This window comes from Bos indicus, chromosome 13 (assembly GCF_029378745.1).
Source record: "Bos indicus isolate NIAB-ARS_2022 breed Sahiwal x Tharparkar chromosome 13, NIAB-ARS_B.indTharparkar_mat_pri_1.0, whole genome shotgun sequence".
Classification (NCBI taxonomy): Eukaryota; Metazoa; Chordata; class Mammalia; order Artiodactyla; family Bovidae; genus Bos; species Bos indicus.
Genome location: NC_091772.1, coordinates 38895320 through 38918128, shown reverse-complemented (window position 1 = coordinate 38918128; position 22809 = coordinate 38895320). Strand labels below are relative to the sequence as shown.

At 47.1% G+C, this 22809-nt stretch overlaps 1 long non-coding RNA gene across 2 annotated transcripts; it reads left to right on the top strand.

Annotated features, from left to right (window-relative positions):
* The first annotated feature begins 9171 nt into the window (after nt 1-9171).
* Nucleotides 9172-20427, top strand: LOC109568108 (uncharacterized). Of its 2 annotated transcripts, XR_011570057.1 has the most exons (4): nt 9172-9419; nt 11581-11856; nt 19209-19271; nt 19577-20427. It is a non-coding gene; the product is annotated as an uncharacterized lncRNA (long non-coding RNA). The 2 variants fall into 2 exon arrangements; XR_002182204.2 differs by lacking the exons at nt 19209-19271; nt 19577-20427 and adding an exon at nt 17398-17669.
* The last annotated feature ends 2382 nt before the right edge of the window (nt 20428-22809 follow it).

Below are 22809 nucleotides of genomic sequence, written 5' to 3'. Positions count from 1 at the left end.
ACATGGCAGTCCATTCCAGTAATCTTGCCTGGAGAATCCCATGGGCAGAGGAGCCAGGCAGGCTATGGTCTGTAGAGTCCCAAAGAGTTGGACATGACTGAAGCGACTTAGCACGCACACACAAGGACATAAGGATGGAGTCCTAATGCAACAGGACTGGGTATTGGTGGCCTTATTACAAGAGGAAGAGAGAGAGAGATCGCTCACCCTGTGTGCAGGTACCAAGAAAAGACACCACCCACAAGCCAGGAAGAGGACTTGATCTTCACCTCCAGCCTCCAGAACCATGAGAAATCAATTTCTGTCACTTAAGCCACCCAGGCTATTTTGTAATGGCAGCCTGAACAGACTAATACAAGAATGCATTTTTTCCGTTTTTCCAGATTCTGAAGTCTCCTCCGTTCTCTGGTTCATGGCTCTCCTCCTCCAGCCCTCAAGCCAGCAATGTCACCTCTCTGAATACAGCTGGGAAGGGTTCCCTGCTTTTCACGACTCATGTGATTCGACTGGACCCACTTGGATAATCCAGGAGACTCTCCCCCATGTCAGGGTCCTCAACCCTAATCACATCTGCAAAATGTCTTCCGCCTTTGAAGGTAATACACACAGGCTCCAGGGACGACGATGTCTTTAAGGGGCCATTATTCTGCCTACCGCAGGCCCCAGGGAGGTCTGTTTGGAGTCCAGGCACAGATTCTGGAAGAACATCTAAGTGCACAGAAAGAGAGATGAGAAAGTCATGTTTTGTATTTCCAAGGCTCAGCATTTCTGCCACAAAGAATACACTCTGCCAAACAGGGAATGTAAGTGGTCTGGTCAGACATTTCCAAGCAGACATGGTCCCCAAATACCAAGAGTTAGCAGGCCTGGTTTGCTGGCGTCTTTTCTATAGCATATACTTGATTCTGATCATTGATAAAAGAACAAGGGGGGCTCCAGGAACAAGTACTCTAGGAACCCCCACCACTGCGTTCCCAAGACAAGAGAAGCACTTCCCCGGGGCCATCTCCAGGAAGAGAAGGGGAAGGGGCAGAATTTGAAAGCCCCAAGCATTTACCTGGGAAAGAAACTACTTTTTAAAAATTTATTTTTATTTTTAATTGGAGGATAATTACTTTATTATGATGGTTTCTGCTATACATCGACACCCAGATACATTACCATATGTAAAATAGATAGGACTTCCCTGGTGGCTCAGAATTTGCTGTATAATGGAGGGAGCCCAAAGCAGGGGCTCTGTGAAAGAAACTATCATACATTGGAATGAATGAATGAATGTCACTCAGTTGTGTCTGACTCTGTGATCCCATGGATTGCGACCCACCAGGCTCCTCTGTCCATGGAATTCTCCAGGCAAGAATACTGGAGTGGGTTGCCATTCCCTTCCCCAAGGGGATCTTCCCAACCCAGGGATTGAACCAGTGTCTCCTGCATTGCAGGTGGATCCTCTACTGTCTGAGTCACCAGGGAAGCACTTTATAACTGAAAGGAGCCAGCTAAAGCCCAAAGAGAGAATTATTGTTCATCATCAAGGCTGGTTCCCAGTTACCCTGAGGGGTGGGGCAGGGGTGCTCCTAGGGAGATTGATCCTTTTATTGTTAATAAGCAAGTCACACTTTCTTTCCCCACCTGAGGTTGGCATGTGTTCCTGTTTGGCCTCACACAATGTTTTATGTAGCTACACTTACGATGCACTCCAAGAAATGAGTTTCCCATTTCATCCTGACTGGCCTCAATTATATGCCCACTGGGCTGCTCCCCTTTAAGGTTCTTCCTGGAGCCCTAACATGGGACACCTGGGGACAGGACCCCCTTGACCCGAACTTTGCCAACAATCACAGCTTAAGCTCTGCCTAGAGGCAGGAGGGTGGACCAGATGTCTTCTAGCTTAATGAGTCTGTGGTGGGTAATTCAGGGTGATTGTAACAAAAAATTGACTGTCAATATTCATTTGGCTATTGCAAGCTGAAAAGTCTGCTTGCCAGGAGGTCAAAGCCTCCTTCCCAGGGGGGTGCCTCCACCTGCCCCTCACCTGGCTATTTTGCAGAATGGTTGCTATAACCCAGAGGGGTATAAATAAAAATCTTATTGGTTTTTCTTACTTTCAAAACATTCCTCTCCCACAAGTATCAGTGACTCTGAAGCTTGAACCAAATATCCTGATTATTTTACCTGGGAAAGAATGATTTATTCCCCCCAATGATTTTATCCTGATAAATATATTATTTCTTAGCATGCCACACAGATGCACACTCACCTCCAACATAGTCAGCGACCCTTCAGACAGGGAGCTGTGAGTGTGCAGCTGATCCAGGTAGTCTTCCATCCACCTGCTGGGCTGTCTTCCCCTGCGCGCACCTCCTCAGGGGCTCCCCGCTTCACCTGCCCTCAGGACATCGGCACAAAGCCCGGTCATAGGCAGGTACCAGGTAGTCAGGGAGTCGGTGTTCCCAGCACGATGGCTAATTTCCACATTGGAGTAACCGAGAGTCTGCAGAAGAGTATATCTTAAAGTTTAAGAACAACTTCCAGGTGTTTCTGAAGCACGGAGCATCCAGTTTCTAAAGATCAGCTGTCTGTGGATACGATTAAACCAGTCTGATGCTCTCTTGTACCTTTTTTTGTCATTTGGTGGCACAGAGAAGGACTATCACCCTGCAGTAATTCTGAGCTCCCAGCTTTTTGTTTGGTCCATGTTCCATTTTCCCAGGCCACACATTTTGGGAAGGTATTTTTCACAAGAGTAGAGCTGAATGATTTGCCTCCCTTTTTCTCCTAACTGCTTCCTGTGCCTGGAGGCACTCACAGGTCACTGGTCTATATCAGGAGGCCACATGTTGCTCATTCTCCTTGAGAAGCATTGCCCCTTTGCGGCTCCAGTTTCAACGGTTTGTTCTCCAGGTTCATCTGAATTTCACACAGGCCACTTGTGCCTCAAGCATGCCTGTCTTTCAGTTACACATAAAAAACACTAAGTCAAAGATCTGAACTCCATCCTTTTTCCTTCCTAATTACAAGGTGTCCATAAATTATTATCTAAAATGCCAGGTCAGGGAGAGTGTGAACTTTGGGGAGAAACAGACCTGAGTTTCAATTCTGGCTTTGCAAATTTTGCTATGTGACCTTGGGCAAGTTGCTAAATCTCTCTCAGCCTTAACAGAATGCTTCTCTCTCCCAGAGGGAGAGAAGCTCACTGAGGCTGAAGCTGCAAATCCCACTTGGATAAGGGAGGACCACTGTGGCTGTCCACTGGACATGTGGACAGTGTGAGCCCAGCATCCCAGGTGGCGTTAGTGGTAAAGAGCCTACCTGCCAATGCAGGAGATGTAAGAGACCCAGGTTTAATCCCTGGGTCGGGAAGATCCCCTGCAGGAGGGAATGGTAACCCACTCCATTATTCTTGCCTGGAGGATCCCATGGCCAGAGGAGCCTGGTGGGTTACAGTCCACAGGGTCACAAAGAATCAGATATGACTGCACGCAGGCTTAATTTAACTGAGCTTTCTGTTTGTAACCAAGATTCTGCACCAATTCCATGGCCCATGGCTCACATCTTTCTCATTTCTGGGCCCGTGGCCCATTGAGTCCTATCTGCCTCCTCTGGGATCCATTGAGTCCTATCTGCCTCTTCTGGGGTCCATTGACCCTTGCATCTGTCCTGATCACCCATTAGAGCGAATCTTCCAGAGTCCGTGCAGAGGAAGGCCTGTCTCCTCTAGACCTCAGATGTTTCAGCATGCTACTTGGAAAGGGCACAGACTTTGAAAAATTAAAAGGTGAATGTGCACTAGATTTGCAGGAAATTGGTGAAGAGACCCTGGGGGTTGTGGGTCAAGCTCTGACTATAGCATCTGCAGCAGTTTGTCCCTAGCATGTCACCGGCCGCCACCGCCCACCCTGAAGGCTGTGGGGATTCCGAGGAGGAAGGGAAAGCATCTGAGGGTGACAGTCCTGCTTTCCATGAACAGAGTCAGGTTGTCAGAAGCCCACCTGAAACCTTTAGGGAGCAACAAAGGGGACAAGGTGGAGACAAGAGGGGGGAAAGGGGGACATAAACCCAGCAAGAAGTCCCCAAACCTGAAAGACAAAGCAACCACACCAGATACCAGCGCTGAGTATAGACAGCCCGGCGCATAGATTCTCGTTGCCTCTGCACAAGCCTCCACTGAAACACAAACACTTTTGGGAAACAAGTGCCACAAGCATGTGCACACATGTGAATGCACGTGGACACACACACACGTGTGCGTGCACACTCTCATTCATCCCATAGCCTGGTGGAAACCCAGCTCAGCCTGGCTGAGCCTTCCCCAGTGACCATCTCTCAGGCTCAGCTCCAAGTGACACCTTCCTGCACACGCAGCACAGTGGGGTGGGGTGGAAGGACACCCTGGGGTGAGTAGCATCCCTCTTTAAACGGACAAGTTCTGTTCTCAGATCATAAGGGTTTCCCCGTGCACCCACGGAGACCAGGCTCTGGTGTTTGCCTAATGTAAGCAGTTAGCCATTCTAAGTTAGGGAACTACTACTGACGATTGCCAAATTGGGTGGGGGGGGGGGTGGTCGAGTGAGCCCCCTTGTTAGCAGAACTTTAAGAAAATAGGGCTTGTTAATGCCTCTGGAGTCTTCCCACAAGGCGCAGTGGTAAAGAATCTGCCTGCCAGTGCAGGAGATGCAGTTAGATCCTTAGGTTGCAAAGATCCCCTGGAGAAGGAAATAGCAACCCACTCCAGTATTCTTGCCTGGAGAATTTCATGGACAGAAGAGCCTGGCGGGCTACAGCCTATGGAAGCGCAAAGAGGCAAACACAACTGAGCACACACACATACACTATGCCTCTGGCAGATTAAAGAGTTTCAGTGTGATTAGGGAGAGGAAAAGATATTAGACAACCTCCCGACTCTTTTTCCGGTTCCTGAACAAAAGCCCTGAGCGAATCAGGTCCCATAAAAGCCCGGCAGATAAGCCCAAGGTTTGATTTTCTGTGAAGCTGTTTTCAGGTCTTAAACTCACACAGTCTTAAGAATCTCCTGTTTTTCAGGCCCTGCCTTCACCCACTTCCGTGAGGATTTCTGCTCCTAGCCCCTGGTGTGGGGCAGCAGACCCCTGTCCCCACCCCAGCTAAGAAACAGACCAGCCTGAACGCAAGTGCTCAGGGTCCCAACCGTCTCTTTTCTCTCTCTCCCTGACCCCAACACTCCAGATTATTACAGAAGGGGGACTTCCCTGGTGACAAATTGTTAAGACTTCACCTCCCAAGGCAGGGGGAGCAGGTTCAATCCCTGATGGGGTAGCTAAGATCCTACACGCCTTGTGGTCAAAAAAATCAAAACATAAAATAGAAACAATATTGTAACAAACTCAATAAAGGCTTTAAAAATGGTCCACGCCAAAAAAAAATCTTAAAATTACAGAGAAACCCAGGATGACTTGTTCTAGCCGACTGGCAACATCCTTCAGTGATCATGCAGTTTTTCCTGAAGGAGAGAAAGAAGGTGAATCTGAGAGTAAAACACTCAGGAAAGCTGCACAGAGTGACGTCACTGCCAGAGCACTCAGTGGCCAAGGAGACGAAGATTCTGTTAAAGTCCATGCCGGGAAGTGACTGGACAACTTGAATGAATCATGGAATTAGAGCATCAGTGTCATTTACCAACCCAACCGGCACAAGCCGCCAATCAGCCCTGGTGCACAGGCTACTTCCCAGGAAGAGGTGGGGAAGCTTCACACCAATTCCCCCCTTACACCTGCTGGGTGACTTGGGACTTCAGTTTCCTAGACTGTAAAATGAAGAGTGTGTGATTCTAGTTCTACAAGTTCATGTTATTCCTAGAGTTTCTAAGGCCCAGAACTCTGTCTCTATTCACATGGCCCAGTAAATAAATATTTCTTCTTCCTGGTGCACAGATGTAGTCAGCAAGTATGCTCACAGGTCTCCAAGAAGTTAGCAACTCTATTTTTGGAAGGACCATCCCCAGCTGGGGTGTCCAAAAAAAGGACAAATCATCAACAAATAACTCAGCCTTTGGTATTTCAAACACATCATAAAATGAATGGCGAGGGATTTAATAGACTTGGGTTGAGGGAATCTGCCTTATATGCAGAAGAGTCCAAAAACATCATAAAAAAATAAAAAAGACCTGCCAAACTCACAAATAAATGTCTCCAAGTCCTGATACCATGTTTTCCTGGTGCATTCCTCAATTTCACTGGCTATAATGGGTTCCTGTTGAAACCTGGATTTCACAACTTTTGTTTTGAATATTCCCGGCAGCACCAGGGAAGATCAGATTTCAAAAAGAACATTTTGGCTTTTGGTGGGGGACAGGGTAGCAATAAGCACAGTCATAGAATTTCCCCTGTAGACCTTCTTCATCTTGACTTTTTTGCTCCCTCCTCCCCACCAGCACAGAAATTCAAGAAAGACCCTGCAGGGCAGAGCTGTTAAAGGGACAGAATGCCATTGCATGGATGCTGTTGGTACCCAGCCCACATTCCCTGGACTCTTACCATTCTTGTGTATGTCAACTTAACACCTTCCAATTGTAAGAGGCTATGCTGAACTACGGAGAAGGCAATGGCACCCCACTCCAGTACTCTTGCCTGGAAAATCCCATGGACAGAGGAGCCTGGTGGGCTGCAGTCCATGGGGTCACTAAGAGTCAGACACGACTGAGCGACTTCACTTTCACTTTTCACTTTCATGCATTGGAGAAGGTAGTGGCAACCCACTCCAGTGTTCTTGCCTGGAGAATCCCAGGGATGGGGGAGCCTGGTGGGCTGCCATCTATGGGGTCGCACAGAGTCAGACACGACTGAAGCGACTTAGCAGCAGCAGCAGCATGCTGAACTAAGAGCCTTTTCTGGTTGCTGGAGTCCTCTCTGCCTGGGCCCTGGAGGCTGGAAGGCCAGAAGAAACGCCTAATGGGAGCAATCTTAACCTGCTGGCAGAGGGGAGTAGTGGACCAATGAACGCCCCAGCTCCCCTGCGCCTCGGGAAGGACAGCTCTGAGCAAGCTTCTCCCCGTCTCAGATCTCCAGTGGCTGGCCCCTGGGGCGCTCAGGAACACACCAGCTGTGGCTTCTCCCCCTTCTCTGCCTCACTTCTCTGCTCTCCTATCAGTGCTTCCTGGGATCACCTCCCAAATAAATTAGACTCCTTGGAAGCTCAACCTGAGAAAGCCATTCAGTGTAATTAGACACGTAATCAGATTTTTACATGCATACACTTTTAGTTGTAGACAGGATATATAGACAACCTTTCTAGATATGATTTAAGGGATCTCCAAACTATTTATCACAGTGGAATCTAAAAAACAGCCTTCATTAAGGAGGTTATAGCCTTGCATTACACTCCCTGGTGGCTCAGCTGGTAAAGAATCTGCCTGCAGTGCAGGAGACCCAGCTTTGATCCCTGGGTCAGGAAGATCTCCTGGAGAAGGGAACAGCTACCCACTCCAATGTTCTTGCCTGGAGAATTCCATGGACAGAGGAGCCTGGCAGACTATAATGGATTGGACTCGCAAAGATTCAGACACGACTGAGTGACTAACACATTCCTTTTATCCTTTTATTTCTTTCTCTTATTGCAAAGTGATAAATGCTTATTGCAGAAAAAAATTTTAAATATAACTAAGCAATAGGCCGGAGAAGGAAATGGCACATCACTCCAGTACTCTTGCCTGGAAAATCCACGGACAGAGGATCCTGGTAGGTTGCAGTCCATGGGGTCGCTAAGAGTCAGACACGACTGAGCAACTTCACTTTCACTTTTCACTTTCATGCATTGGAGAAGGAAATGGCAACCCACTCCAGTGTTCTTGCCTGCAGAATCCCAGGGACAGGGGAGCCTGGTGGGCTGCCGTCTCTGGGGTCACACAGAGTCAGACACGACTGAAGCGACTTAGCAGCAGCAGCAGTAAGCAAATAGGCAGAGAAGGCGATGGCACCCCACTCCAGTACTCTTGCCTGGAAAATCCCATGGACAGAGGAGTCTGGTAGGCTGCAGTCCATGGGGTCACTAAGAATCAGACACGACTGAGCAACTTCACTTTCACTTTTCACTTTCATGCATTGGAGAAGGAAATGGCAACCCACTCCAGTGTTCTTGCCTGGAGAATCCCAGGGACAGGGGAACCTGATGGGCTGCCGTCTATGGGGTCACACAGAGTCGGACACGACTGAAGTGACTTAGCAGCAGCAGCAGCAAGCAAATAGGATAAAATTTATGTCATCAATAATCTTACCACCCAGGTTACATTACTGTTGATATTTTGGTGAGCATCTTTTCAAGTGCAAGGATGAATGTGTGTGTATGTACACATGCTCACAAAGAGAATCATGATGTTTACACTGTTTGGAATTCATTTGCTTCCATTAACAATGTCTTAAACATCTTTCATATAAATATTCTTCTGCTACTGCATTTTAATAGCAGAACAGTTTTCTGTTGTGCAGTACTGCCTTAATTCACTTAATCAATTGCTCTTCATTCGATATTCAGGCTGACATTTCACATTTAAAACAGACATTAGTTCTGTTGATCCTCTCCACAACCTGGGAAAATTTGGGTCAAATGGAACAGGGATTGTTTGGCCAATGAACCAGCAGGGCCCATCTCATAAAGGAGGCAGGAATAAAACACTGAAGCGTCACAAGGACCATTAAGCTCTAGACTCTGTGGAACTGAACTTAAGTCGCCTTAAAGATGCCAATTTATCCCCTACCCTGCACACACGCCTTTAACGAGGCCTCCATTCATGGACCCCCAGATTAACGGGTATTGCACCATGTCACCTTAATCTCTGGGACCACCATTGATTGAGTGAGGATGGATACCTGACCCACGGGAGGCTAATCCACTGGCTGGCCAGACTCATGGCTTCTGTGCCCTGGTTCAAAAGAATGAACCAAATCAACCATAGTCTTCTCTTCCCAGGAATTGGAGCTAAGAGATTGAGGGGAAGGTTTCTGGTCATCTGTAGGCACCAGTAAGCATGAGTTTCAGGCAGGGGACCGTGTGTGGGGCCATTTGCACATCAAAGCCATGAGACAGCATTGCTCAGAGGAAGGTTGGGAAGTAAAGATAGGGTAAAAATAACAGAGAGTAGCAAATAAGGAGGGAGCAGAGGGTGGAATTGGAGATTCAGGAGCTGCCAGCTCCCTTCTCAGTTCACACCCAACCTGAAGCCCATTCATGTCTATTCCTTGCTGTATTCTTGAATCGCTTTCCCAGATACAACCTTTCTTTTGTTATTTCTTAACTTGAACTCATCTGAGTCAGTCTATTCTCTGTTAATGAAAGATTTCTTAACTTGGATATAAAGCCTACAGACCTGCATACATGGAGAAAGTCAGCAAGTGCTGGAATTGCTGGGGGAATACTCAGGGCGGAAGCGAGATATATCCTGGCCTTAGGAGGTGAGTGGGAATGGGATGGCAGCGATGAGCCCGACGACAGGCTGAGATGAAGGGACAAGCTCAGCAGGTCTAACAGAGGGTCCCCGCGAGCGCACTGGGTCTTTTCGGAAGAAGGAGGGTGACGGGCAGGAGGGGAGGAGGAGCCCCAGTGAAGATCAAGAGAGACCTCCATTTCATGGCAGAATGCCTGGACAGTGTGAAGAAAGTAAATGCCCAAGGAGCAGCCCACCAGCATCACCTGAGGGCTAAAACCTAGACAGTGCTGTTTGCTCTGTCATAGCTTAGGAATCGAGGTGGCGGGAGAGAGGGAGAATGATGCGTCCTGGACACCTGAGCCTCCCCCACTGCCTCAGTTTCTCGGTCATAGCTTAGGAATCGAGGTGGCGGGAGAGAGGGAGAATGATGCGTCCTGGACACCTGAGCCTCCCCCACTGCCTCAGTTTCTCGGTCATAGCTTAGGAATCGAGGTGGCGGGAGAGAGGGAGAATGATGCGTCCTGGACACCTGAGCCTCCCCCACTGCCTCAGTTTCCCCACCCTTAGGACAGAGACAGTGTCCTTCTCTTCAACCATCCACAGCTCACCTGGAATTCCTCCACAAATTACATATCAGCCCTGCTACATTCTTGCCCTGGAGCCGGGAAAAGACTGCCCAGGACTGAGGCAGAGATTTAGCACAGCTTTGTCCTTGAGAGCATTGGAAAGCTGAGGACTCAAACATTTCTGGGTGGCAATAATGTCGCAGTGGAGCATTTCTAGCAGGCAGCCAAGGAAGTTCATAATGTGTATGAGCAGGTATCAGTGGCAAGAGATAGAATGACCATGTGAGTATTACTAACAATGTGAGTTTTCCCCCTGGGAAACTGAAAACAGGTGGTGTCATGCACTGCCAATCAATCATCAATCAATCAAAACTTAAAACTTGGTTTCCAGTCCCAGATTTGCCATCATGAGTGTAGGTAAATCATTCCCCTGTCGGAATGGAGGTGGGACCAGGTAATGGTGAAGCTGTCACCCAGGGTCAACGCCCTGCTTCTCCTAGTCACCCCTGAGTGCTGGGTGGGGTTCTGGTGCAAAGCGAAAGAAGTGAATTTAAGTTGTTGCTGGAAATCTCATCTCCCTCCCCCGCCATCCCTGCACTTCCCTGTGAGTCCTGACACTCACCTGCCCACAGGAGGCAGCACGAAGCTGACCCCTCTCTTCCCAGCCCCCTCCCTTCAATTCAACTCAACCAGAAAAAAGGCTGAACCTCTATTTGGTCCCTCCACTGCGTCCCATCCAAACTCCTCACTATGGGCTGCTGCAGCTGCTGCTAAGTCACTTCAGTCATGTCTGACTCTGTGTGAACCCATAGACGGAAGCCCACCAGGCTCCCCCATCCCTGGGATTCTCCAGGCAAAAACATTGGAGTGGGTTGCCATTTCCTTCTCCAATGCATAAAAGTGAAAAGTGAAAGTGAAGTCACTCAGTCATGTCTAACTCTTAGGGACCCCATGGATTGCAGCCTATCAGGCTCCTCTGTCCATGGGATTTTCCAGGCAAGAGTACTGGAGTGGGGTGCCATCGACTTCTCCACACTATGGGCTAGAAGGCTCCAAATGACATCTAGGACCTGTCCTGTTAGGCAGACTCCCTGGGGCAGCCATTCTACTGACAGGCTGCTCTGGGTCAGACCCTTCTCCTTCCTCTAATCAGCTGAGGCCAGAGTAGCTGAGTCTCCTGTGAGAGGACATGCGGGGCTGCTCCCCAAGCCCATCATCCAGGACCCAGAAATTCAAGTGAACCGTTTCCTAGGAAACGTTCCAGGAAAAAAACCTGGTCATGGAATGGGAAGGGGGACCAGTGTGCAGCACTCAGCCCAGTCCCATGGAGGGGCTCTGACTCCACTGGCGGCTCTGGGGAGGCATCAGAGTTGCCTGAATTGTGGGTGTGGGGCAGACAGGGCAGGGTGTCTAGACCCCCACACCCATCAGTCGGTCCACACTTCTGGGTCTCCGGGCACCCTGGACCCAAGTGAAGGTGGTCAGTCTACCAGGAGAGAGGCATCAATGCTGGATGCCGACGGGTGTGAGCAGACCGCTGCATGGTGTGCAGCACTGGGTCCATGTGAACTGGAGGCGGTCACAAAGGCCACGGTGAGGGTCTTCCTTCTTCCTTTGCAGGGAGACTCTGGAAGCTCCCTGAGCTTGCGGCGTGGTCTGGGAGCTTGTTACATCTGATCTGTGATGGAGCAGCACTGGGGACACCGATAGCGGCTTACGGAGGAAACCACATGGCTGTCTCATCCCTGCTGGGATGGAAACAGAGATCCTCCAGCTCCAGGCGACTCTGCTCCTTCCTCATCAGAGGATGTGCAAGGACCACGCTTCCTTCCCTCCCCTCAAGCCCTCCTCCTCAACCTCTGTTTCTGTTGGAACAACATCATTCACAACAGCCAGGTGGGTGTTCATTGAACCTTTTCTTCCATTTTCTTTTCTATGCACAGATAATTATGTGCATCAAGTTGCCATGCAGGGGTAAATATTGTAATTTGGCTTCAGGGATATTAGGCATAACGTGGTTTTTGTTTCCTCTGCCTTACCGGCTAAACAGAAAGCATGGCATCTCCTCCTGGAGGGGCTTGGACTACAAATACGGCTTTTTATATAAAAAAAAAAATCTTTTCTGAGCCCTGCGGTGCATCCTTCATGTTCTGAATAGCAGCATCATTGTGACATCCGGTGGTGGGCAATTCAGCTGGTGAGTCATGCGCCAACGAGACATACGCTCCAATACCATCATGCGATGACAGGCAGCCTGCAATCAAGCGATCAAATGTGGGACTTTTATTAACAGATTAAACAAGAAGCTTTCTCCAGAGGCTTCTAAATCAACAGAGCCCATGGTTATTGCCCACTCACATTATACTCAAAGAATGCTAGGCATCATTTACATATGAATCCTCACCTAGCTGCTCCAGGAGAGGAGAAAGCAAGTCACAGCAGGCTGACTTCTCTCCCTAGGCTGGAGGAGAGCATTCTAACCTAGCAAACAAACTGAGGTTGCCTGATGTAACAGGGCCACCGAGTGAATGGGGCTGGATTCCAGTTCAGGGCTGGGCCTGTGCTTCATGGACATCTCCTTGGGATCTATCTTGAGATCTCTCTGAATTAGTGTGGAGCTTGGGTACCAAAGGAGCTCCTGGTTCTGGCTCTGGAAGGTGGCATGGGCGTCTCCCCAGTGGATGCTCTGAAGGTCACCTCTATCAACCCTAAACCTGAGAATAAATCAAAAGTGGACTTCTATTCCCTCCAAACCTGCCAGAAAATTGGGCAAGGGTGACTGAGCAGCTTGGGGCCATGAATGGCTTTTATAATATTCGCTCAGAATAACCTTACGGGGTGCCCAGGAGCTGTGCATGCACGTGGTTCATCCTCTGTGATGTGACTGGAAGTGGGAAACAAGAAGGGTGACCCGGGACTTCCCTGGTGGTCCAGTGGTTGTGACTCCTGCTGGTAATGCAGGGGGCATGGGTTCGATCCCTGGCCAGGGAACTAAGATCTCACATGCTGCACGGTGCAGCCAAAAAAGAAAGAAAAAAGTGTGGCCCTTCCTCTCTGCACTGAAGGCTGACTTCTGGCAGGACAGCAGGGAGGGGATTTCAGCTGAGGATGTCAGCTTAAGTGTGTCTGTCCTGGTGCCCAGCTGTGTGCCTGGACCAGTGACCTCTCGTTCAGTTTTCCGAGTCTTGAAGCCAAGAGTGCTTTTCTCTAGGAACTGGCTTGCAGAGAGCAGAGAACGTTTACACTAAGGTTTAAGGGATGCTGTGATTTAAAAAGAAAAATTAAGGCGCCTGGGAGGAAAAGTAAACACATTATTTTAAAGCTAATTAAACAGGCTTTATGTAGTACCTGCCAGGTGCAATGGATCGAAGGGAATGTACAGTTTAATAAATCTCCAATTTCAGGGGGTTTATGATCCCAGAGGGTAAAGCAGTTTGGAGTGCGATGATGAAAAGCAGAACATGGGAGGTGAGAGGCGCCTGCACACAGGCTCAAGTGCGCGGCCACAGAGCGCTGGGCGCCGTCCCCAGCAGTGGCTGACAACAGCCTCTGTCAGAGCAAATGCTTCTGCACGCTTCCTGTGGTCCCGGCACCACCACGAGGACCTCACCTCTGCTCACTCGTGAAATCTTCACATCCGTGCCATAAAGAGGTGCCACCATCATCCCCACTTCACAGGTGACCAAAGTGAAACACAAAGGGGAAGCAGAGCACCCTCCCGTCCTACCCAGGACCACCTTCTCTATAGGACTTCATGGCCCTTTTTTGTCTTGTTACTTCTCTTGCCGCTGTGGCACTCAATTACATCAGCTTGGGCTGCACACAGCAATTCAATTCAACAAGGCTGTGTCAGATTTCAAGGCTCTATCAGATTTCAGGGCAGTGCGGCATCAGTAAGGACCATGGCAGGGGCCCCACCCTCGAGGAATCTATAATCCAGCAACAAAGATGACCTTGGATATAGACTCAAATCAAATTCACAGTGGAATGCCCCATGTGCTGAGAAAAGGGAAGGACCGTTTACTGTTAAGGATGGATTTGAAATGATAACCAGATATGGTATATCTTTTTACACCATATCTTTTTAAACAAGTGATGTTGGGTTTTTTCATGATCATGAAAGTAGGAACTCATTGGAAAATATAGGGAGGATAAAGAAGAAAATTGAAATTATGCATAATCTCACCAACCAGAGAAAAACATTATTATATGTTGATGTATTTCATTCCAATCTCTTCTATCTGCAAATTAAGGCTTGTTAGAAAAAATGGCAATAGAATAGTACTGTTTATGTGATTTTGTATCAACATTTTATCATAAGCATTTTCCATTGTCACTAAAAGTTGTTTGACATATAATCTTTAAAGGCTATATGACACATAATTTTTAAAGTTTACATAACATGCTCACGCATGGACATGCCATAATTCACCAGTCCATTTTACTGTTGTTGGCTGTTTACATTTTTGCCAGGTTTTGCTAAAAACAATGCTGCAATATGTACTGTGGATGTTGTTTTTCTCAAATCTTGCATGGAATCTGCCTTCTGTAAAAATGGTTAAACATTTGTAAGAAATTACAAAATGGCTAATGAAACCTTATTTGTTCTGATATTGACATTGCTGCTCTAAGAAAGCCAGGTGTCCTAGACCATGGAGGAACCAACCCAGTCTCGTGCGCCCAGGAGAATCTGCCTTCTCAGGCCTCATGCCATCTTATTGGGTCCACTGGCCAGCCGGTAGATGCAGGGCCACCCTCCCGTCACCATCTTGCCATATAGTAGCCAAGTGGTTCCCAGCATCTCCACTTCTATCCCAAATATCAACGGTCAAGTAAAAAATGTTTCCTTTGGCCAATACTCTCCCAAATCCTTGGAAATGAGGCTTGTTGGTCCACTTTGAGTTACATGTCCAGCGTTATTGTTTGATAGTCATGAAGGTCAAGGAGATGAAAATTCTGGCTGGGCAGACCTGTGTCTTAAAGAGTTTCCAGCTATGCCACTTTTATGTAAACAAATAGTAAAATGGGCTAGCCTGGAGCAGATACAACCACCAGTCTCTTGGGATAATCCTAACCACACCTCAAATTCAATATGCCCCCAAATACATCTGTCTTCCCTGCCAAAGCACGTGCTTTCTCCTGTGTCCCCTTGTCCCTGGAAGTCATCATTACATGTGGGACACCCTGGGCATCAGCTCACCTTGATCCTATTTATATCCCACCCCCCACCTCATGGTGCAGTGGTAAGGAATCCACCTGCCAATGCAAGAAACGCGAGAGACACGGGTTTAATCTCTGAGTCAGGAAGATCCCCTGGAGTAGGAAATGGCCCCCTGCCTGGAAAATTCTATGGACAGAGGAGCCTGGTGAGCTACAGTCCACAGGGTTGCAAAGAGGCGGACACGACTGAGCACACACATACACTCTTTGCTTGCGTCCACATCAGAGTCTATGAAAGCTAAAAACTTAATCTCCAGTGACTCTCACTGCTGTGTGTAGTCATGCAAACACTACTGGCCAATAATATATAAGCAAGTGATGCTTGGAGCTATTGCAGCCATCTTATAAGGACCAGAGTCATACACTAAGGAAGGAAAAGCACGGAGAAGGGCCCTGGGTCACAGAAGATGTCTCACTATGCTGAACTAGTCTGAACCGCCCACCTCTAGGTTTCCTGTCACATGAGACAACTAAGCCTCTACTTTTTAAAGTCATCATTGTTTGCCGTCAAATGTAATTCCTAAGAGATACACCCTCCTCCCAGTCACTAGAGAACCTCAGAGTTTCTTCGTCACTTCGCACAGTTACTCCTCATCACTGCTCAGTCACCTAGCACTATGGATTTTACTTCTCTGGGGAAAAACTAAAAGCCACAATAAACCAGTTGTGTGTCAGCCATGCATGGTGGTACTTTATGGTATTAGCAGACCAAATATGGACTTGGTGGGAGGTTGTTAAAAAACAGACTCAAGTTGTAGACGAGTAATTAACTACAATTATTTTGCTAGAAAGTGTTAAAGTCCTTGCCATGTTTGAAATGTTAAAATGATTCAGTTATTGTTTTTGCTCAGTCACTCAGTCGTGTCCAACTCTTTGTGACCCCATGGACTGCAGCTCATCCTCGGTCATCCCCTTCTCCTCTTGCCTTCAATCTTTCAAACTTTATTTCAATAAAAATTTTTAAAAATATTATTGAATAATAATAGCATCTCTAGCTGTGTGAAACAGAACAAAATATGACTTATAACTCAAACTGCCTTTTAAAGAGAATGGATCCTGTTAGGAGAAGCTCTTTGTCTGCCCTGGATGTAGAAATGCTTTGTGATGCTCTTTTAGGAGCATAAGCTACAGGCCACTGAGTGACCTTGCTTAGTGGAGGGGAAACTCTGGGGGAAAGGGAGGACAAGGGGAGGACTCCGTGTGCTGTGGGAAGGGCAGGTCATGGAGGAGCCCCAGGCAGCTGAGTGTTTGGAAAGGACTTTGAAGAAAAGGAATGAAGACACGGAGGATTAAATTGTTTGTGGTGTGATCCATTAGACAATGACTCGCCAGCTGTTTAGGATTTCCCTGGTGGCTCAGACGATAAAGCAACTGCCTACAATGTGGGAGACCCGGGTTAGATCCCTGGGTTTGGAGGATCCCCTGGAGAAGGAAATGGCAACCTACTCCAGGACTCTTGCCTGGAAAATCCCATGGATGGAGGATCCTGGTAGGCTGCAGACCATAGGGTTGCAAAGAGTCAGACACAACTGAGTGACTTCACTTTTTTTCCCCCAGCTCTTTAGTAATATCCTCCAAGGTTTTGTGTGAGTGACTCAGATGGTAAAGAATTTGCTCACTGTGCAGGAGACCCGAGTTCAATCCCCGGGTCAGGAAGGTCCCCTGGAAGAGGAAATGGCAACCCACTCTAGTATTCTTGCCTGGAGAATCCCACGGACAGAGGAGCCTGGTGGGCTGCAGTCCATGGGGTTGCAAAGAGTCGGACATGACTGAGCGACTAACACTTCCATTTCTTAAAAAATTTATTTATCTTTAATTGGAGGATAACTACTTTACAATTTTGTGTTGGTTTCTGCCATACAGCAACGTGAATCAGCCATAGGTATACATATGTCCCCTTCCTCTTGAACCTCCCTCCTACCTCCCATCCCATCCCACCCCTCTCGGTTGTCACAGAGTACCGATTTGAGCTCTGAGTCATACAGCAGATCCCCGCTGGCTGTCTATTTACATGTGGTAATGTACATGTTTCCATGCTGCTCTCTCCATTCATCCTACTCTCTCCTTCCTCCACTGTGTCCACAAGTCTGTTCTGTATGTCTAGTCTCCACTGCGGCCCTGCAAATAAGCTCATCGGTACCATCTTTCTAGAGTCCATATATATCCGTTAATATACAATATTTGTTTTTGTCTGTCTTACTTCACTCTGTATAATAGGCTCTAGGAGAAGGCCACTTTTAAACTGAAGAAGGGATCATTTCTCCCCTGGACAAGCACAAGGAGGAAAATATTTGATGCAACAAGGCAATGACCCCAGTGAAAGAAGGTCACCAGAATTTGAGCACACCTGGAACTCACAGGCATCTTGGGGTGGTCTTGGGATTTCAACAAGCCACGGGTTTGGCTTTAAAATTTTAAATTTTAAATAATTTTAAATAAATTTCAAGCTCTGGGAAGCCCCAGCTGATATAAAGTCTTTATGTGATAAAGAGATGACTGTGTTCTTGAATAACATGCACCCTGCAAAAGATATATGTGAGCAGATAAGCCATGTAGCAGACCAGCAAATGTTTTTATTTACTATCTTTCTTCTTTATCAAATTCTCAGTAGCCAAAACACATGGATGAAAGACAACGAGATGAAAAATATACGAATTTGAATCGAGAGCCCTGTAGGGAAAATGTAGGAGGAATTCTGATAGGAAGTCCAGAGGGAAGGATTAGAGAAGATGGCATGGAATAAATAATCAAAGAGATGTGAATAGAAAATTCATCTGTACTGAAAAACAGCATGCATCTTGAGATTTAAAGAAAATGCTAAGCACGATAACTTCACAAGCATGATAACTTTAAAATCACATCTAGACCTATGCTGGTAATTTTCTAGCCAATAAGGATGAAGAGGAAGATTCTAAAAGCTCCCAAGAGAAAAACATCTCTTAAAAAACAAGAACGTAAGGGCCATAAAGATCTTATGCCAGACATAATCTCCAGTGCCATGAAAAAAATGATATATCTGACTATATAAAGACTACAGATTCCTGCCTTTTGCTATTTACTGAAATCTAAAATAAGACAAAACTTTATATCTATTTGAGACATATATATGTAACTAGATTTAAAAGTCTTGAAAAGGATACCAAGCAAGCTTAACTGGGTGCACCTCTGGAGGAAGGAGGGGGATGACATGGAAAGAATTTTCACTGTTTTTATTGTGTATTCATCTCCATTTCAATTATTGAAACGCTGCCCTATGACTTGAAGCTTTTTTAAAATATATTAAACTCATAAAAACAGAATTCCCTTTGCAAAATAACAGATGAGGAACTGCTTACTTAATTTCATCATTGATTCATTTATTCTGCCCATATTGACTGGCCACCTACTATGTGCCAGGCACTATTTTAGGCACTAAGAATACAGTTGTGAACAAAACAGACAAAAGCTCCTGCTGTTGTGGTGTTTTATACTCTAATTAGTAGAGGTATTGGCTTCCCAGGTGGCATTAATGGTAAAGAATTTGCCTGCCAATGCAGGTGACATAAGAGACACAGGTTAGATCCCTGGGTCAGGATGATCCCCTGGAGAAGGGAATGGCAACCCACTCCAGTCTTCTCACCTGGAGAATTCCATGGGCAGAGGAGCCTGGCAGGCTACAGTCTATGGGATAGCAAAGAGTTGGACACAACTAACGCGACTTAGTACACATGTATGCCAGAAGAGACTCCCCAAGCCTCATTCTTTCTCTCTCTCTCTGCCTTGTTGGGGCTCAGCGAGAGGTGGCTGTCTGCAACCCAAGGGTGAGCTCTCACCAGCCACAGACCCTGCTGGCATCTTGATCTTGGACCATCAGTCTCTGGAACTTCAAGAAAAATATTTCTGTTGTTTAAGCTGCTCGGTCTGCAGCTTTTGTTATTTTGCTATGGTATTTGCAAACTGACTGGTACAGACAACAGCAAGCAGAGTTTTATAGAGCAATATACTCCTAGATGCACATTAGGCATTTTATGTCTGTTATATCCCAACAGAAAATGTAAAGGATAAAATAAAAGAATGCCTCCAGCATCACCAAGGAGGAACACCTGAACCAGGTAAACAGCTGACATTTCTGGATCCTCTCTTGGATCTGGACACTGGGTCCCAGCTGAGCTGCTGCCAGGAAACAGGGAGCCGGGCCAGCCTGAACTCCCAGAAGAATTCTGGGCTGGAGCAGGATGGAGAACAGGGAGGGTCCTGCTACTGAGAGTCAGCTAGGCCTTCTTTTTCCCTTGGGCAATGGAGGATGGAGGAGGTGGCCCAGCTGGGAGGGCAGAACAGGGCAGGAGATGACCTCTGCACCATGCCCAGGCCAGTGGTCGTGGTCAAACCCTGGTGACCCCGCCTTCTGTCCCCACAGTGCTCGGTCTACCAAGTGCCGCATGACTCTGAAGGCAGAGCTGTTGGTGGACAGCGAGACCCACCCAGATGCTCGTGAGCTGGGTGTATGAGAGACGCTGTGTGATGCAGAGTTAGCACCAAGAGTGGAATGATTCCAGTGGACATTCATTACCTGGTCTGTGGCTTGAAAGAAACATGCTCCCCTTTCCTGTTTTGCTTTCAGAACCTTGGTATATTTCATTTTCTGGCCCCAACCTGACCACATAACAGCACTTTTGACTTGAAACTGCTTTCCAGGAGAACTTCTTTAGCAATCCTGAGACAGGTTGGGACCTGAGACCCTTTGCTTACACCTGGACACACCTCTCCGCCAGCAACAAAATGCAAAGAAACTGTATGGGACTGAAAATAACTGTGCATGCACACTTGGGGCTAATTCTGGACCCAAAAGATACAAAGAGACAGTGAAAAGAAAACTCAACTGCCACTTCTGAGGAGGCTGGATCAAAAACAAGGTGTCAAAAGCAAAAGCAGAGTGCTATGCATGCCCTCAGCACACAATACCACCAGAGGGGTGGGCAAACCACTGACGCTGTCCCTCCAGCCACCTCTGACACACCCCTACCCTCATCCCAAATAAGGAATCAACTTGCCCCACCTCTGGGAGTGAGCAAAGAGCCTGTTAACTTCTCGCTCCCCTCTCCCCACCCTGGCTGCAGCAGGGCCCCCAATAAAGCCTTGCCTGAATTTCCTGTCTAGCTTCTTGTCTATTTCTATTGATTGGGGAAAGCCAAGAAATTGGGTCAGTAACAATCCTAATAAAACTTTATATCTATGCTTTTCATATGTACTCTCACTTCTAAAAATGTGAAATGACTTCCAACCAAAAATTAAAGAAAAAAATTAACTTATTCATTTAGAAAATATTTGTTGATAATAGGAAAGGCTCTGCATCCAAATCTAGAGATCTACAGAGAGTGATCATTTACTTAAAGATTCACGGCTAAGTTTCTCTGTGCCTTTAGGAGTTTATTGATTATTAGCTAGGTGAAATATGAAGGGGATTAAAGATGGAAAAAGTAAATTAATACCAGATTGGGACGAACTGAGATGAAAACATTACTGATCAGTGAGAAAACGAGATGCTATTTTCAATAGGTTCATTTACACATTTTTTCAGAATACATTTTGTGAAAAGTGTGGTATAACTATGTACAAACGATCCCTTCCCATCAAGTGAACAGTCCTTGATAGTCTTATATGAAAAGGAAAATAGTTTCACTTTATTAATGTAACTGAATTTAGTTACATTATTTCCTATGAATCATCATTAGGAGACAACAGTATGAAGCTATGAAAATCACTTGAAGTATCCTCCATAAAGAATTATACTTTCTCCACTGTTCCCAACAACGGGTGTAGACCTCCTGTTACAGTCTAGCTCCAACTGATGCTGAGAAAGTCAGAGGTTGTGTGAATAAGGATAAATACTCTATTTTGGTCATTTCCCTAAATTTCTTCCTACCGATGTTAGTGAACATAAGAAGAAGATGTGCCAAGGGTTAAGTACTTCTGGTGAAACCAAGTTAGAGGCTGTTTTATTGTAGGGTGTCTCAAAGACCAGATGCACTGAGACGCACGCTGAGTCTTACGATGGGAATGCCTTGTGTGGTGTAGCCCCAGCTAACCTGCTCTGAGGGCAACCTTCATGGAGCATCTTGCAGGCTAGTGGTCTATCAGAACACATCCCAAAAAAACACTCTTCTGTCTGAAAATATCAGGAAAGACAGTTGTTATAAGACAAATGCCCTTCACCTTGGGCTCACTCTGCTGTGCGTGGCCACCATGCTTCCTGACATTACAGGACAGAGTGCAAGGCTGTCTTTTCTGGGACACCCTGGTTTCCAGTTCAGAGGCTGTGAGGCACGAAGTGGGATGTGTCTACTTGTGTTCTCCGTAGCATCGCCTAACTCTGACCTCTATCCTCTAAGTTTCACGTTTGACTTGCAGGGTGTCTGTGCAGGGGTTACAGGGATTCCTGCGGTTGGCAAGAGACTCAGGCTACACACAGAGGTGAGAGATGGGGGCAAGGGTGGGGCCAGAGGTCCATCCTGCCCTTAGAGGTTGGCTGAGGGCACTAGGGTGGCAGGGGTCCAGGCAGCAGGGAAACCTAGAGGAGGAGGGCTCAGCAGACCGGCAGGGACAGGGGACAGGAGATGGTCATGACATGTTAGTTTCAGCTATGGTTCTGCAGTGATAACAAACAAAGCTAAAGTCTCCCTGTTTTAGCACAACCACAGTTTTACCTCTCGCTCACCCCACAGCATGAGATGAGCCAGTGGCTTCGTGAGCAGCTCTTCTCCATGCGGTGACTCCAGGGCCCAAATCCTTCACTTTAGGATGCTGCCATCTTAGCCACGTGGTTTCCATGGTTACTGAGGAGGAGGGAAGGAGACACAAACCACCTAACGCCATGAGCTGGAAACTTTGGAATGAAAATCCACAACCATAACTCCATGGCCCCATCCATTTAGCCAGTCTGCACTTTTCCAGGATCCAGACGTTGACCAGCACTTAGGAAATGCTCGATAAAGTCTTGTTGACTGAACAGTGCAGGGTTGCTGGTTTTCAACTAAATGTATTGACTTTCCTATTTCCCTCAAACACGGAGGATATAATTCCAAAAGAAAGCAGTGGACCCTCCGAGCAGGCGATTTCATGGGAAGTTCAAGCAGGCACACTAATTGTGGGGCCTCCCACGAAGAAGACCTACTGGGTTGTTAGCTCTTTCTCTGACTCTTCAGAGCTTGGACAGACAGGCCCACTTACCCATCCTCCAGCAAGTCCCCTGCACCCTGCATGTGCTGCAGAATCTCTGCCAGCTGCTCCTTGGTGGCATACATGAGCTCACCCCCACCACCACCACTAATGGGAATAACTTACAGCAACAAACAAGGGAAAACAGAGATTCGAGAGTTTCCTATTCAATACACAACCATGCTTAGAAGTTAATAAATGTAAAAGGTTGAGAAAATTGAGCATGAGATTAAGGAATGTGACTGTTTCTCAAAACCCAGAGTATGATGAGCTCATCCACTACAACTGCCCAAGGACAGAGAAGCTGGTACGACCTGAAGCTCTGGCTCGTACATTGAGCAGATTTCCCCCATCATCCCCACGACCCAGGGAAAATTCAATCATATCATAATTACTCTTGACCAAGGTGAATGGGAGTGGGGATGGAGAAGCAGC